This window comes from Scylla paramamosain, chromosome 2 (assembly GCF_035594125.1).
Source record: "Scylla paramamosain isolate STU-SP2022 chromosome 2, ASM3559412v1, whole genome shotgun sequence".
Taxonomy (NCBI): domain Eukaryota; kingdom Metazoa; phylum Arthropoda; class Malacostraca; order Decapoda; family Portunidae; genus Scylla; species Scylla paramamosain.
Genome location: NC_087152.1, coordinates 12,275,001 through 12,290,000, shown reverse-complemented (window position 1 = coordinate 12,290,000; position 15,000 = coordinate 12,275,001). Strand labels below are relative to the sequence as shown.

The window sequence follows — 15,000 nt, the reverse complement described above, 5'->3', positions numbered from 1 at the left end:
AGAGAAGAAGAAAAGAACACTCCTCTCTCTCTCTCACACACACACACACACAAACAGCAGGATACAAACGGCATCCCAACAGCTCAAGTTCATAGGAAGTGATGTATAATAGCTAACTAGTATGTCCTTCCTCTGACTAAACGTTACCACAACAAAGGCATTACTTATCAGCAACACGCATCAGACATTCAGTGATAGTGGCGAGCGTTCCCATTGCTCTATGACTGTCATCTGGTAAACACACGCTGAATGATAAGGGAGCAACGCACCGGGGAAACATTCAAAGATAAAGTGAGGGTATCTAAACAATGCATCACATGAATATTAAACTTTTTTTTTTATGAGTGTGTTTCACGATGGGGATTAAAAATATATAAATAAACATGCATATACAACAAAGGAAGAGAATATATACGTACTACATATGCAAAAGAAAATTAAGTCTTCCTATTTTTTTATTCTCTCTCTCTCTCTCTCTCTCTCTCTCTCTCTCTCTCTCTCTCTCTCTCAGTCGTCAATTCTAGTGTTCATTAATCACAGTAATCATATCTAACTGGTTCGCGTTTCATTATTTTTCATACCTTAACCCTTTTTAACACAATGTCAAAACTTCCGGACGAACGAAAACTACGATTAGTAACGTAAAGAACACTGGGCGCTAACAGAAGGTAACGAAGGTATGTAGTAAACACACAGCAATGATGATAGGAGGTAACGAAAGTAGTAAACACACAGAAGTGGACGGTACGGTGTGTGTATGTATGTGTGTGGGTGGGTGTGTGTGTTGGTGTGTGTGTGTGTGTGTGTGTGTGTGTGTGTGTGTGTGTGTGTGTGTGTGTGTGTGTGTGTGTGGTAGTGGGTCGCGGCAGCTCACGTGACGGGCCTCGGCTGACCTAATATTGCCAACCAGCGAGAACAATGAATGGATTATCGTTGGGGAATAGAAATGCTGTCTGAGTGGAAATGCCGCCTGCGTCCCTTGCTTTGTATAGAACCGTCTGTTGTCCGAGGTATTAATAGACGGATTATGGTCCAGGGCGTGGAAATGCCGTCTGCGCCCCTTTCTCAGGCTACAAGAATAGCAATGTAAGCTAGAGCCGTCACGCTATCGCCCATTGTCACTGTTGCTTGTTCCTTGGCCTCAATGTTTTTTTTTTTGTCCAGGGTGGCGCGGCGTCTGGTGCAGCTCAGTGTTATTACACAGCGCCACTTACCCTGATTCACGCTATTAATGCTGAGATTGAACCAGGCGCGCTCGTGTCCTCTTAAAGGCTTGATTGGTTCTGGAATTCAGGGCTTATGGATCAAATGGAGACTAGAACTATTTCATTTCATTCATTTACTTATTTATTTTTTCGAGGGAAGGTTGATACAATTTGATTAGATTGCGTTGGAGGTGGAAGAGATTTACTTAGGCTAGAGATTAAAAAGGCTTAATTGATTTTGAAATATGCGGCTTATGTATCACGTAAAGACCAGCCATCCCAGCTACACTACTTGATTTTGGGGGGAGCTTCATTCACTTAAGTCTGACTGCAGTTTTGCGGTAGATATTCACTTAGGTTAAACTAGAGAGCGCTGAATTAAGTTAAATTAGATAAGGTGAGCTAAACTTTCCATAATCTATTGTCTGCTTATCAGGAATTTAACAGACAATGCACGGTGGCCTGATGACTACAACCTGGCCTGCTGGCACCATGAATCAGCTAATTGTAAGCTTTTGTCGGGGCATGAATATTCCAGATACCATAGAAGACAGCTGTGAAAGGCTGATCCCACCGCCACACACACTCACACACACACGGCTCAGACTTTGACTCCTATGCTAAAATCCTTCTGCGCCCCACCCCGAGTTCTTTCAAGGGGCTCTAGTTAAAGATAAGATTCTTAGGACACATTAACAAGATTTCTACATTACCAAGCGGAAAAAAAACACTCTTGAGAAGACGACTAACCATCTGTGACCTTTGAAGACAGTCGTGGTGAGAACAAAGCATTTCAGATTCTTTAACACGTTGGGCTCTCGACTATTTTCAAAGGCTACAATGATGACAGATCGTGTTCTCATGGGTGTTTTCTCCGACTGACGGCGTAGAATTCTTCAGATCGTGTTCTCATGGGTGTTTTCTCCGACTGACGGCGTAGAATTCTTCAGATCGTGTTCTCATGGGTGTTTTCTCCGACTGACGGCGTAGAATTCTTCAGATCGTGTTCTCATGGGTTTTTTTCTCCGACTGACGGCGTAGAATTCTTCCTAATCTATCGTCATAAAAACACACTTGAAAACCACAGGAACTCGCAGTAGAGGCTGTTAAAGGTTAAGATGAAATGCTGAAACGTTTAAGAATAACATGAAGCCCGCACCATTCACGAAACACTTGTTCTTTCACTAGGATGATTTCAAGGGGCCTGAGATTACGAAGCCGGGTTCTCGTGGGGGTCCTTCTACCACTGATGGTAGAGAATTCTTATTAACCTATCAATAAAATCACACACACAAAAATAAATAAATAAAAATAAAAATAAAATAAATATAAATAAATACATAAATAAAAAAAATGAAAATTCACAATAACTTCCGCCTCAGCCTGTTAAAAGAAGAGGCAAATCGTAGGTCATGTTACAATTGAAACTAATGATGCTCTTCAAAACACTGGTTAAGGAGGAAAATATTCAGGCGTTTAATTAACCCCTTCACTGCTATTTGGGGCATCTTTCCCTTATTAGTAACCACTCTGAGACACTTCCTCTTCCTCAGCAGGGCACCTCCAAACATTATATACTTGTGAGAAGCTGCTAAGAAAAATATATCCCTTTAATCCCCTTCTTTCTTATAGACGCTTACAAAGATGTCATATATTGTTTTAGTGCTGTGAACTGAAGATGCTTAAAATGTTAGTGTGCAGGATGTCTTGAGAGAGAGAGAGAGAGAGAGAGAGAGAGAGAGAGAGAGAGAGAGAGAGAGAGAGAGAGAGAGAGAGAGAGAGAGAGAGAGAGAGAGAGAGAGAGAGAGAGAGAATCACACGCACACACATGCTAAAACGATGCTATTCTTGTACATGACCTTAAGTCTTGCTCATAAAACATCACAGCTGATGCACTAACGATAAACTAATGGCCCTAATGAACGCTGGTATAAGAGTTTAATGCTTGAATCAGCGAGGAAAACAGACGCGGAGGTAAATGAATGACCCCGATATGCCACGCCAAGTAGGAGAGAGGAGAACAGCGTGCTAATACTACTGTACATACCAATCTGCGGCTATATATATAATGAAGGTCTTAAAAGAAGTAAACACCTTGAACCTTGGCTAAGTTGTATAAACATGGAATCTTGACTGGTGTGGCCGTTTTGCCAGAGAGAGAGAGAGAGAGAGAGAGAGAGAGAGAGAGAGAGAGAGAGAGAGAGAGAGAGAGAGAGAGAGAGAGAGAGAGAGAGAGAGAGAGAGAGAGACGGGTAAAAAGAACCAGCCGTGTGTGTGTGTGTGTGTGTGTGTGTGTGTGTGTGTGTGTGTGTGTGTGTGTGTGTGTGTGTGTGTGTGTGTGTGTGTGACGGGTTAAGTTGAATCCATGCGGCTAGCAGAGTTCAAAACAACAGAGAAATGTAATCTAATTTCTTTTCAGACACGAGCATACTGTCGGATAAGAATTGTTCCCTCAGAGAAAATAAGAAAACTCCACACTGACAACTATTGCTTTCTATTCTTTTCGTTTATCAGAATGGAATTTGGTACCAACACAGAGGCTGATAATAGTAACGATGCAGAGGAGGAGGAGGAGGAGGAGTGACGAGTGAGGAAGAGGAGAAGTGAGGAAGAGAAGGAAGAGATTGGTCAGGGGCTACATAAAACTACAAACAAACAAACAAACAAAAATCCAACTTAATAGTAAAGAGAGAGAGAGCGAGAGAAAGAAAAAAAAGACATTCTCAAATCTTAAGCAAAACTGAACGCCTGGCATGTGTCAATGAAGAGAAGTCTGACTGCCACTACCCACGAAATTTATACTGGAGGAATGGCAAAAGTGAAGGAAAATTTAGTGCCCTCAGAGTGCCAATGGAGATAAGCCTTCATGAAAGGTGCCACAACGTCAGACAGAGCAAGTCACCATCCCTGTGTGCTGGCTGGCTGGCTGGCTGACACGGGGCGAGATACCAAGACGACACAGCAGAAACACATCATTGCAACAGAGAGAGAGAGAGAGAGAGAGAGAGAGAGAGAGAGAGAGAGAGAGAGAGAGAGAGAGAGAGAGAGAGAGAGAGAGAGAGAGAGAGAGAGAGAGAGAGAGAGAGAGAGAGAGAGAGTCTTCCATTAGTCTAACATCCCACTGTAAACAACTTTTTTTTTTGTATTTCATATTTAGAGAAGCCTCTCCACTAGGTTTGTTTAATAAATCCTTGAACAACTAATGACAGTATGACCTTTGTTCATGTCAGCAATTCAGAACAAATGTACACAGCAAAATTAAAACAAGCATGATAATGTTTGAGCCACTAAGTCTCTCCTTTATCTGTCACTGGTGTCTGGAAATTATACTCTAAACTTGTATATCTTATCAAGCTTAAGGGAAAGCCACACTAATATAAGTAATTTCACTAAATCCTGACATATAATGTTATATTACACTGCATTAATAAAAATTGTACTAAACTGACAATTTAAATTATGTGCTTGGTAAGTGAACTGTAACTACACTTGATTGCACCATATATACTATTAACTTATGGTGTGTGTGTGTGTGTGTGTGTCTGTGTGTGTGTGTGTGTGTCACCTCATGCAACACTGTTATATCAGTTAGATCGGAACTCATTAAAACACAGGAAAGAGATCTCACTTTGCACGGTGACAATAGATATAGCTTTCTCCTTCACACTGTAACAAATGTGTCCTTTTGTGTGGCACTAATTACATGCATGGCTCCTGACACAATGAAACAGGTGTATTTATAACTGTTGCCACACACACACACACACACACACACAAGCATCCTCCATTATGTGTGTGTGTGTGTGTGTGTGTGTGTGTGTGTGTGTGTGTGTGTGTGTGTGTGTGTGTGTGTTTGTTTATACACACATGCCTGTCTATCAAACTGTAAAGAGAGGAAGAAATTTGAGGTTCATAAAAAAAATAAAAAAATAATAAAATAAAATAAATAAATAATCTTGTACCATAATCGAATAACTTTGCTCTACACACACACACACACACACACACACACACACACACACACACACACACACACACACACACACACAAATGAATAGATAAATAAAATAAAAAAAATAAAATAAAGAAAAAATAAATAAATAAAAAATAAAAATATACTGTGCAAACAAAACTTGGTGGCAGTATACAGACAAATAATGTGTATTAGCTACATGTACACTCTACCATAAAAAACAAGGTGAATCTTCTGCCCTATTATATACGTAACAAATTAAAACATGTCAGAATATGATTTGCACCAATTAAGTAACCTGATCTAAACACCAAGGATGATATTGACTATTAGCAACAAAACTGTATACTCTCTTCATTTACTGTGGTCTAAATAACTGAAATATGTTCTCAATTACACCAAAACACATATGACTTCCCTATTTATCTGTAGTATCTCTATTTGCTTTTATATTATCATCATTTACTGAGGCGTAAATAACGAAAACATGCCCTTAATTACACATGAACACAAATGACTTCCTATATTATATACAAAAGACCTACCCTATTAATTTATTTATTTATTAATCTTTATGCTATCATTTACCATGGTCTAACTAATAAAAACACATCTTTAATTACACATGAATAGAAAAGACTTCCCATATTACTTACAAAACACCTCCTTAATTATTTACTTTTATACTACCTTCATTTACTGCAGCCTGAATAACAGAAAGATGCCCTTACTTACACCTGACTACAAGATGCTTCCTTCAACCCAGCATCCTCAGCAAGACCTCCAGCATGCCCACCAATAACAAGAGTGAGATGAAATTTCAACTTTCCCCGCCAGTGCTTCATCACCGGCACCACATGACAGCAAATACCAAGGTAAACAGGCTATCAGTTCTCGGTTCTCTTAATCTTAGCAGAGATTTCTCCTTTGAATAAGCCCTCAAATATCATTTCAGTTCAAACACTTCCTTTCACTATGTCTTAATAATTTATGACATTTTTCTGTGGGCACTTTAAACGTCCACTCCCTAATTGTGCTTTCATCAGAATTCATAACACTGATAATTTCATCACCTTTTAATTCTGTCTTGGCATTTCTTGCATGACAGTTACAGATAGGAAATGCATACAGAAGCCTCAACAAACCAGTTACGGCACAGTGGTCAATTTTGCAAAGCGTCACAACAAAACAATGCCATAAATGGAAATCCAGGATGTGACACTCCTAGTAATTCTCTTCACCACTGGAAGGGGACAGGTTAGCTACACCAATACAAATGCATGTGAGGTTGTGCACTCCTTGCCACCACAGCAGTAACGTCCTTGCCGGTTACTTAGCAGGCTGTGGCTCTAAACCTGCTCTGATTGCTAAAGATTTTCACTGACAGATGAACTGTTACTGTCCTCCTTGGTGTTGGGATGTGTGGCGTGTGAAAGGTCTGCTCAATATCCATAAATATGACTGATGTAAGACCTAAATTCTCTACCTGGGCACATGGCTGCATACAAGAATCCAGTATGTAATCCCAAAGACCATGGACTAATTATTATCTCAAAAATAGCTTACTTCTCCATGACATTTTGTAGTCTATTATTTGTTACATTACTGTGTTTTTCTCCCACATACTGTATGGCTTTCAAGCAAGAAACACCAGCCCCACTGAGGTAATGCAGGATACACACAGGTTGCCACAGCATTCAACTATCTCCTTGACCTACAAGTCTGTGGTTAATGATTCATGACATGGGTGAGAGAAAATGACTAAGTACACCAGGAAATCTGCAATCATGGCACATTCTACTTGTGACACAGCCAGATAAGCAATGCCACCTACTCATCATAGCATGCAATATATCACTACATCACTCCTGGTGGCTCAGCATCATGGTGAGTGTGGCTGTTCTCCTCACTAAAGATTGGAAGAGATGATGCATGACCAATGCAGCTGTTTATCTCTTTTAGTGTGCTTGCTGATAAAGGAATACACATGGAAAGACCTCATGCAATAAACAGTGGTGGACAAACAATACAAATAGTGCTATATGCCTGACTCAGTGGTCAAAGAGCATAACATTAGCTGCAGCTTAGCCCACATTCTTCTTACTTTTTGCCCCATTCTGCCATGTTTTTGCCTTAATTCATAATAAAGCCATGAACAAATCTCCTATCCATGTATTACTTCACTTTCAAAGATTATCAACACTTACGAGGTTTTAGGGTCTATATTCAATATCATTCACACCAAGAGTATAATAAAGCATGCCAGAGGAAGAATTCAAGTAATGAAATATGTATGATAACTTTTACATTTGTACTTGGACAGTTCACAAAGAAAACAACAGTGACATAATGAAAAGTTACTTTGTGCAGTTGTTGCTTGAAGCTGAATGACCTGCACATAAAATGTGTTCAGCACTCCCTTTAAAGAGCAATGATCTGCTGACAATTGAAAAATTCTTAGCAGTTTAGGACTTTAAGATTGAGTTAGAATACTGAACACAGCAGAAATGAGTGCAGTATGTTACTCAACTAATAATCTTAACTGTGCATCTGCACTTGATTCATCTCACAGCCCACTGAATAACACTCATGGTCCACACAAAGTTACATCAAACATCAATTATAATGAAGCAGTTATTCACTAAGGACTGTGATTAACTCGTGCTTGTTTTGCTCACTTAAAAATCTGGTCACAAATACTGAACCATTAAGTCACTGCTTGAAATCTACAAACTCAGTAAAGTGAATGAATACTTTCTTTGTTCTCAGTCTGGCCTGGTGTGAATGCAGCTGTGTAAACAAGTCATTATAATGCACTAATGACACTACAAAATTTTCAGCTTACTTCTTGATTATAATGAAATAAAGAACAATACCTCATGAAAATAAATACATATTTACTATGCAATGTGAAAATTTCATACTGCTGAATCATAACACATGACCCATTATGACTTGGCTGCAGTGACATCAACACTGCAACTTATAAGGGCATTTATATCTGTGGTGTTATGTAATAAATTCTCACTTCACACAGAACATTTCCTGGCTTCAACATACAAAGCAGCAGAGTGAATAAAGGACAGTAAGGCAACTTTAGGGGGACACCATACAACAATATGAGCTTGGATGGACATAGCTGGGATAAATTATGCTGTAACTTCCATTTCATAAATCTAAAAGTAATACATTCACATGCTACAGTGAAGAAGTGAGAGGAGTGTGGTATTACATAAAAAATCAACATCAGACAAGTTTAATATTTTGTAAAGTCCTCCAACATGAAATACTAATAAAAATTCAAGTGAGGTATAAGTCATAGTAAGAGGAGGAAGACAATATAGGCTACAAAGAATTACAGCACAGACTGGCCATCATTATCTCAGGAATCAATGGTTAGGTTCTTTAAACTGTTGCTCCATATTTGCTCTGCACAATGACAGCACAGTAAACAAGCACTGTCTCTCTGATAGTTAGCATTATGTCATAGTAAACAAACAGTGCCTCTGTAAACATTAGTATTACGTCATGGTAAGAAAACACTGTGGATATTAGCTACTATGTCATGCTAAACAAAGTGTCTCTGAGCATTAGCGTTATGTCACAGTAAACACTGTATAAACTAGCACTCTTAATTTTTTGTTTATTTCCATGTTTCCTATGCATACACTAAATGTGGTGACAGCAAAAAAAAAAAAAATAAATAAATAAATAAATAAAAATAATTAATTAATTAATTAATTAATTAAAAAAATAAAATAAAATAAATAAATAAATAAAAAATCTCAATAAGTTTTGACAGCAACTCTCCATAACATTTCTACATTGTCAGACATTTACATCTTCATACTTGATAAGTAGATATAAGAAACACATTGTGGCATGCCTCCCAAGACAGATTCTGGCTTCATAACCATGAACAGGTCATCAAAAGACATTTTAATTCATTTTACAAGACTGAACGATTGCAAGTATCTACATACCACCAAAACTTCAACACATACAAGTTTATTTAAAGATAGTGGGAGTGTTTCTATATCACTTCAAAATGCTTGTGTCCTCTGTCAGCTTGGCAATATTTATGATGCCCAACATTCAAGACTACCACATTTTCAGGGCCCAACCTGCATTACCAATGAAGCTAGGTGTGGGAAGCAGCAAGACCACTGCAGGAATGAATACTAAAGCCAGTCCTCTTATACAAACATGAGATTACCACATGAATTGCTGGCATAGTAGCAACACGAATACTAGCATAGCTTTGTCTGCTGTGTCATCAGTTAATCCATTGGTTACGTTTAACGAGATCAAAATTAAAGATGACCACAAATTAAAGTTGCATATATAAATCCAACTGTAGCTGCTAAGTGGAAGGTGGATAAATTACTGTTAGGAAACCACACAGTCAGCAATCTCAGTCTTTCACACTTCAACATTGTGATTAATACACGAACATTTCACATCAATCATGAAAGCGGAGTCCATACAAAAAATTACAAAAATAAAGAGGTTTGAAGAGCAATTATAACTAAGTAAAGTATTAAAAATAACCAAATTAAAGATGTAAAAGATTGCAAGATGTGCTCAAAAAAGACATTGCCACAAAGGAGGAGCCAAAATGAGAGCAGTAAATATATAGTATATACATCAAACTTTCACAGGTTAGATGGAATGATAACATTATGAACTACTGATACAAACCAAGTGAGAGTACTATGGTAAGCCCTCTGTTTCCAAACTGTGGTATTGTGTAAATAGTTAAAGTTACATTTCAGAAGGTAACAGATGTGTCTTTCAGTTCATCACTGGTTTCCACATCTTAGATGTAAATGCTTGTACTCATTAATGGAAACTTTTTTTTTCAACTAGAAATGTGAAGCACTGAATGAGATTACCTGTTCAGATGGTTCACTCAACAACAGGAAATAACTTTAGAGAGGAATGATGACATCAAAACCAAAGAGATAAACACAAATACACATAAATGATGCTCTTGGGGAATACAACTAAGCATTTAAAAGTGTATCATGGGTTTATATACACTGATTTTTTTTTTTTTAATAGGTAACTATATGCTACTGGTGAGCATTGACATTAGTGTACAGATCTGACATAAGTGCATGGGAGGAAGTAAGTGCTTCAAAGATAAGAACCAAACATTAAAAGGTATGATGAATGACATGAATGATAACATAATATATATATATATATATATATATATATATATATATATATATATATATATATATATATATATATATATATATATATATATATATATATATCATTCATTCATTGGTTAAATTTGTATGGACTGATTTTTAGCCAGCAAATAAAAAAAAAAAATAAAAAAAAAACTATATTAGTAAAAGCACTACATCAGTCTTGCACATGTACAGTGGTGGGGCCCAAAATGGGGATAAGCACCATCCAGTGTGAAATGGTCCAAAGCCCCTTTTAAGAAATAAAGTTCCATCCCTACCAAAAGTTACCAGCAAAATGTTATAATTCAACAAGCATTGTATGGCAGTGAGATAAAATGGTGTGAAAACCAGTTTATCATTTCTTCCCCACAAATTACCCACTTTCTGTGACCACAGGTCATTACAAAACATAAGTTGCTTCAAGTCCTCTTATTCTTTAATGGCCAGAATAAGCTAGCAAGAAAATAATATATGGAAACAGGAAGAGAGGAAGAAAATTATCTGCTTTGCAACATTGTGGTCATTATGTATGATTCCTGCAATAATAGGGATTGCAAGGGTGCATTCCTACAGACAAGGCAACAATAATCCCTCTCCTCACCTTACACAGACAAGGAACACACACACATACACACACACACACACACACACACACACACATCATGTCAAGTGCAAAATAACCACAGGGGTCATAAACACTTAAAGAACACAAATAAACTAATAAAAACAACTAACTCATTACAGTGCCACTCAAGCAAAGCATTTATAATGCTCCTAATGTTTTCTTATGATAATTTAGGCAACTATATCATTTATTTTCACAGCAAAAGTTCTATTTTAAGGTTATTACCCATCCCTCTTCTCAATGTCTTAGGGAATTACTGGAAAATCTTTGTTATGGGTTGAAGAAAACATTCAAATAAGTAATTTATACAAATAAAATGGAAAGCCAATAAAACTATCATGAACTAAAAAAATAAAATAAAATAAATTGCTCACTAAACACAATCCTTCATTATTCAAAGAAACAACACAGGATAAACCAATGAAGACAATATCTGGAAGAGCACTCACACTGTATGAACTTTACATAACAAAGACACCTCATAACTCAAGCTCCTATTTAAAATGCAATAGGTGCCACTGCCCCTTGCACAGGCCCCTCACTGCCCTTTGACACACCCAGCTAAGCCCCTCATCACCACCACCCCATACAATATACCATCACTCCTCAGTACACTCATAGGTACCACAATGACCCCAAACAGGCAACAGGTAATGTGTCAAATCAGTAAGGATAAGTGTCTACAGGACGTGGCCAGTCAAAATAATTCTATACTTTGCACTGATGTTATTCCTAAGTTTTCTGTGTTGTACTGTTTGTCTTTTTTTTTTTGTTATAGGGTCTTAGTTTTTCTCACTACCAATTACTTTTTGTAATGTCAATTATAATTCCTGGTGAAACAATCATTAAAATATTACATTAAACAAAAGAATCACTAGATTTAAACAAGACACATTGGTTGAATTCGATCAAAACACATCAAATTAAAACACGAACATAAAACCAAATAACAGTTGACTTTTAAAAAAATATCGGCGGGATGCGGCTTACCGAAATTTTAACTTGCTATCATTAAATCCCCGAAAACGCCCTCCCGCCACACCTCCTCCTGCACGCCACATCCCTCGCCACACCCCCCAGCATACACCACTTCGCCACAGCACCCTGCGGCGGCCCCCCTGCTTCCAAAGTAACCCTGCCGCCGCTGCAATCCCCGCCCCGTCCCCTGCAGCCACAAAATATTGGTCCCCTGCACCTGTGCCTCACCTCTGTCCGGCGGCGGGAAAGTGTTCAGCTGCTCCTCATCGCGAGACGCCTGGGTAATAATCGATGAGGCGTCCATTGAAGCATCTGTTTTACGAGTCCCGTGAGGAGCAGAGGCGCAAGTCCATGGGAAACATTTAAAAAATCGGTCGAGCAAAGAACCGAAAGCAAAATGGCAGCCTCGCCTCCACTGCGGCCGTTCCAACACTGCGTCTCAGTGTAAACAAAACCACCCGCCTACCTTTGACATGACTCCAGATTGACTTTTAACTACATTTTTACCATTATATTACATTATTAACCAATTCGTATTTTCTAATCTGAATATTTTTAGTGTTTTTGTGAGGAAATAGTGAAGTTGTTTTCGTTTACAAGTTATTCAAGATCGTTGACTCGAGTTCGAGGTTTCCCGTTTCGTCGCCGTCAAGGACAATTATGGGTTGCCAGCACCCAAAGTTTTAACATACGGAAATACACCAATTTTCCTCGGCCAAACTTACTGGAGACTTGAGAAAAAATGTTATTTATATTTTCTACACCCAATATGAGGAGCATGACAGCGGGAAGATTGAACCCGCCACCGCCCGAGACTGGCCGAGACGAGGCAGCGGGGAACCAGCACCTAATGCGTACCGAAGAAAATGGGTCGACCCGCAAATGTTTCACTATGAAAAAATATGCATCCTATATATATTGATTTCTAGTGATTTGGCAGCTACAAATAACACTTATAGCCAGATATATGAATTTTCATACTATTATTATCTACTTTATCTATTTTTTTTTTTTCGGTGTAAGTAGGATGGAGTACCCAAATAACTTTTGCCTACACTGCCATTACCATTCGCTGGTAAATTAGACATCCATAGGAACTAGTACATCCAGTTCTCGCACTTAAAGATAACATGATTACCTCGAGAATCATTCATTTCTGCCCCCTCAACGATATGACTGATTAAATGAAGTACTGCCGATCGAGATACTGCTGGGTTCCAATGAGTCACCTGCTGTTGTGTCAAAATGTTTGTTGCATTACTCACTTTCTTCTGAGAAACTTGAGTACAGCCGCCAATTTCTGGGGGGTGAATTAAATGTCACGTAAATTGACCTTACACGACATTTCATCCTTTAGATAAAAAATAAAAATATATTCATTTATTTTATTTATTTTTTTGTAGTCTGTAGCGTTCTTTTTTTCTGACAAAGTGTAATTCTACATACGATCATTACCTTCATGGGATAATGTTAGTTATTATATTGTTAATGTAGGTATTGTATCTTTTACAAATCAGAGCTTCTTAAGTTCAAAGACCTACATAGAAACGAAGATGGGGTTGTGGCATCTCTCTCTCTCTTTCTCTCTGTGTGTATGTGTGTGCGTGTGCAGACCAGCAGCGTCACCACGAGGCGGCAACGCAGCAGGCCTCACCACCTCAAGTATCGCCTTACCAACTCGATTCTCCTGCGTGGTCCGACCTCTAACCCTCCAAGGCCAGCTGCCAACAAACACCAAATGCTTAAATTGAAAAACATAGTACTGTACATAATTATTTTCCTCTCCATCCTGTACGTAATTAATTATTCAGCCTGTACGACTCACACCTTTAATACGCAGGTGGGCCATTAGGGAATCTTAAGTGTAATTTATCATACGGAATTGTGATGATTCATAAAGTGGTGAGGACACAGGCTGTTATTACCTATATACAAAAACACACCGTGGCTATCTACGTTGGTGTGTATCCCTGAATCTATACTTAAGCGATTTTACTATACTGCAAAGGCTTGTACTTTAAAACTTTTTGAACTATCAGGACTGTTATCAGATGCCACAAATATAATTAATCGGGTTCTCATGAGTCTTTTTCCATAGATAATTCTGGATCCTTGATAATATGTTCTTAGAATCATTAATTAAAACACACTAGAAAATGTTCCCTTTAACTTCCATTAATACCTGCTGAAAGAAGCTGCTTAATTTTTGGAATTACATATATAGATAAGTTACTGGTACATTCAGTCTCTCAGATGAATGACATGGTGAGATGTTAAAGAGTCTTATCATTCCCTCCTTATCTCGCTGCGTATCTGGGTCAAAGCCTAAAATCTACCACGCACAGCTAAGCCATATCGGAAATCTCGTACGTGTAATGTAGTGATGTGGCGTGATGATCTGACAAGTTGGATTTGTTGTTCACGGAGTCGTATTTACTTCTGCCGGTAAAGTTTAGATGTTTATGATATACATAATTTCACTCCCCCACCAAAAAGACAAAAAAAAAAAGAAAAAAAAATGGATAAATAAATAGACGAATAAACAAACAAATAGAAAAAATACAAAACAATATACCAGAACTTTCTCACATTTATCAAAACTTTGTCTATATTTTGATTTCCGGTGTAGTAAGTATAATCTTTTGTAGTAATGATTATCACACACTTGCGTTTCCTTTCACGCTGGATCTGTTCCCTTCATAAAAAAAAGAAAAAGAAAACACACATATATATAAACATATAAACATTTAAACAATGGCGGCTTTTCGTGAACAGTTCATGACTCTATATAAAGTAATAATAATAAGCACTGATCGCAGTGAAAGTAATGATCTTTTAATAACTCAAATCACATCCATTAATTATGAGCCATGTAAACCAGGTGAACACACACACACACACACACACACACACACACACACACACACTATGACTAGGAAGTATAATTTACAAGTAAACCAGTTCGATAAAATATACCAATAAAACATCTTACATTACATTTAGCCGAGTTGTTGT

General features: G+C 37.9%; 1 protein-coding gene across 1 annotated transcript in view; it reads right to left on the bottom strand.

Moving 5' to 3' along the window:
• Positions 1 to 12,817, bottom strand: part of LOC135110162 (carboxy-terminal domain RNA polymerase II polypeptide A small phosphatase 1-like) — a 59,390-nt gene extending 46,573 nt beyond the window's left edge. Inside the window, exon 1 of the mRNA XM_064022147.1 lies at positions 12,214 to 12,817. The gene's annotated coding sequence lies outside the window, so the exon portion shown is untranslated. The remainder of the gene's footprint in view (positions 1 to 12,213) is intronic.
• Positions 12,818 to 15,000: the final 2,183 nt, after the last annotated feature.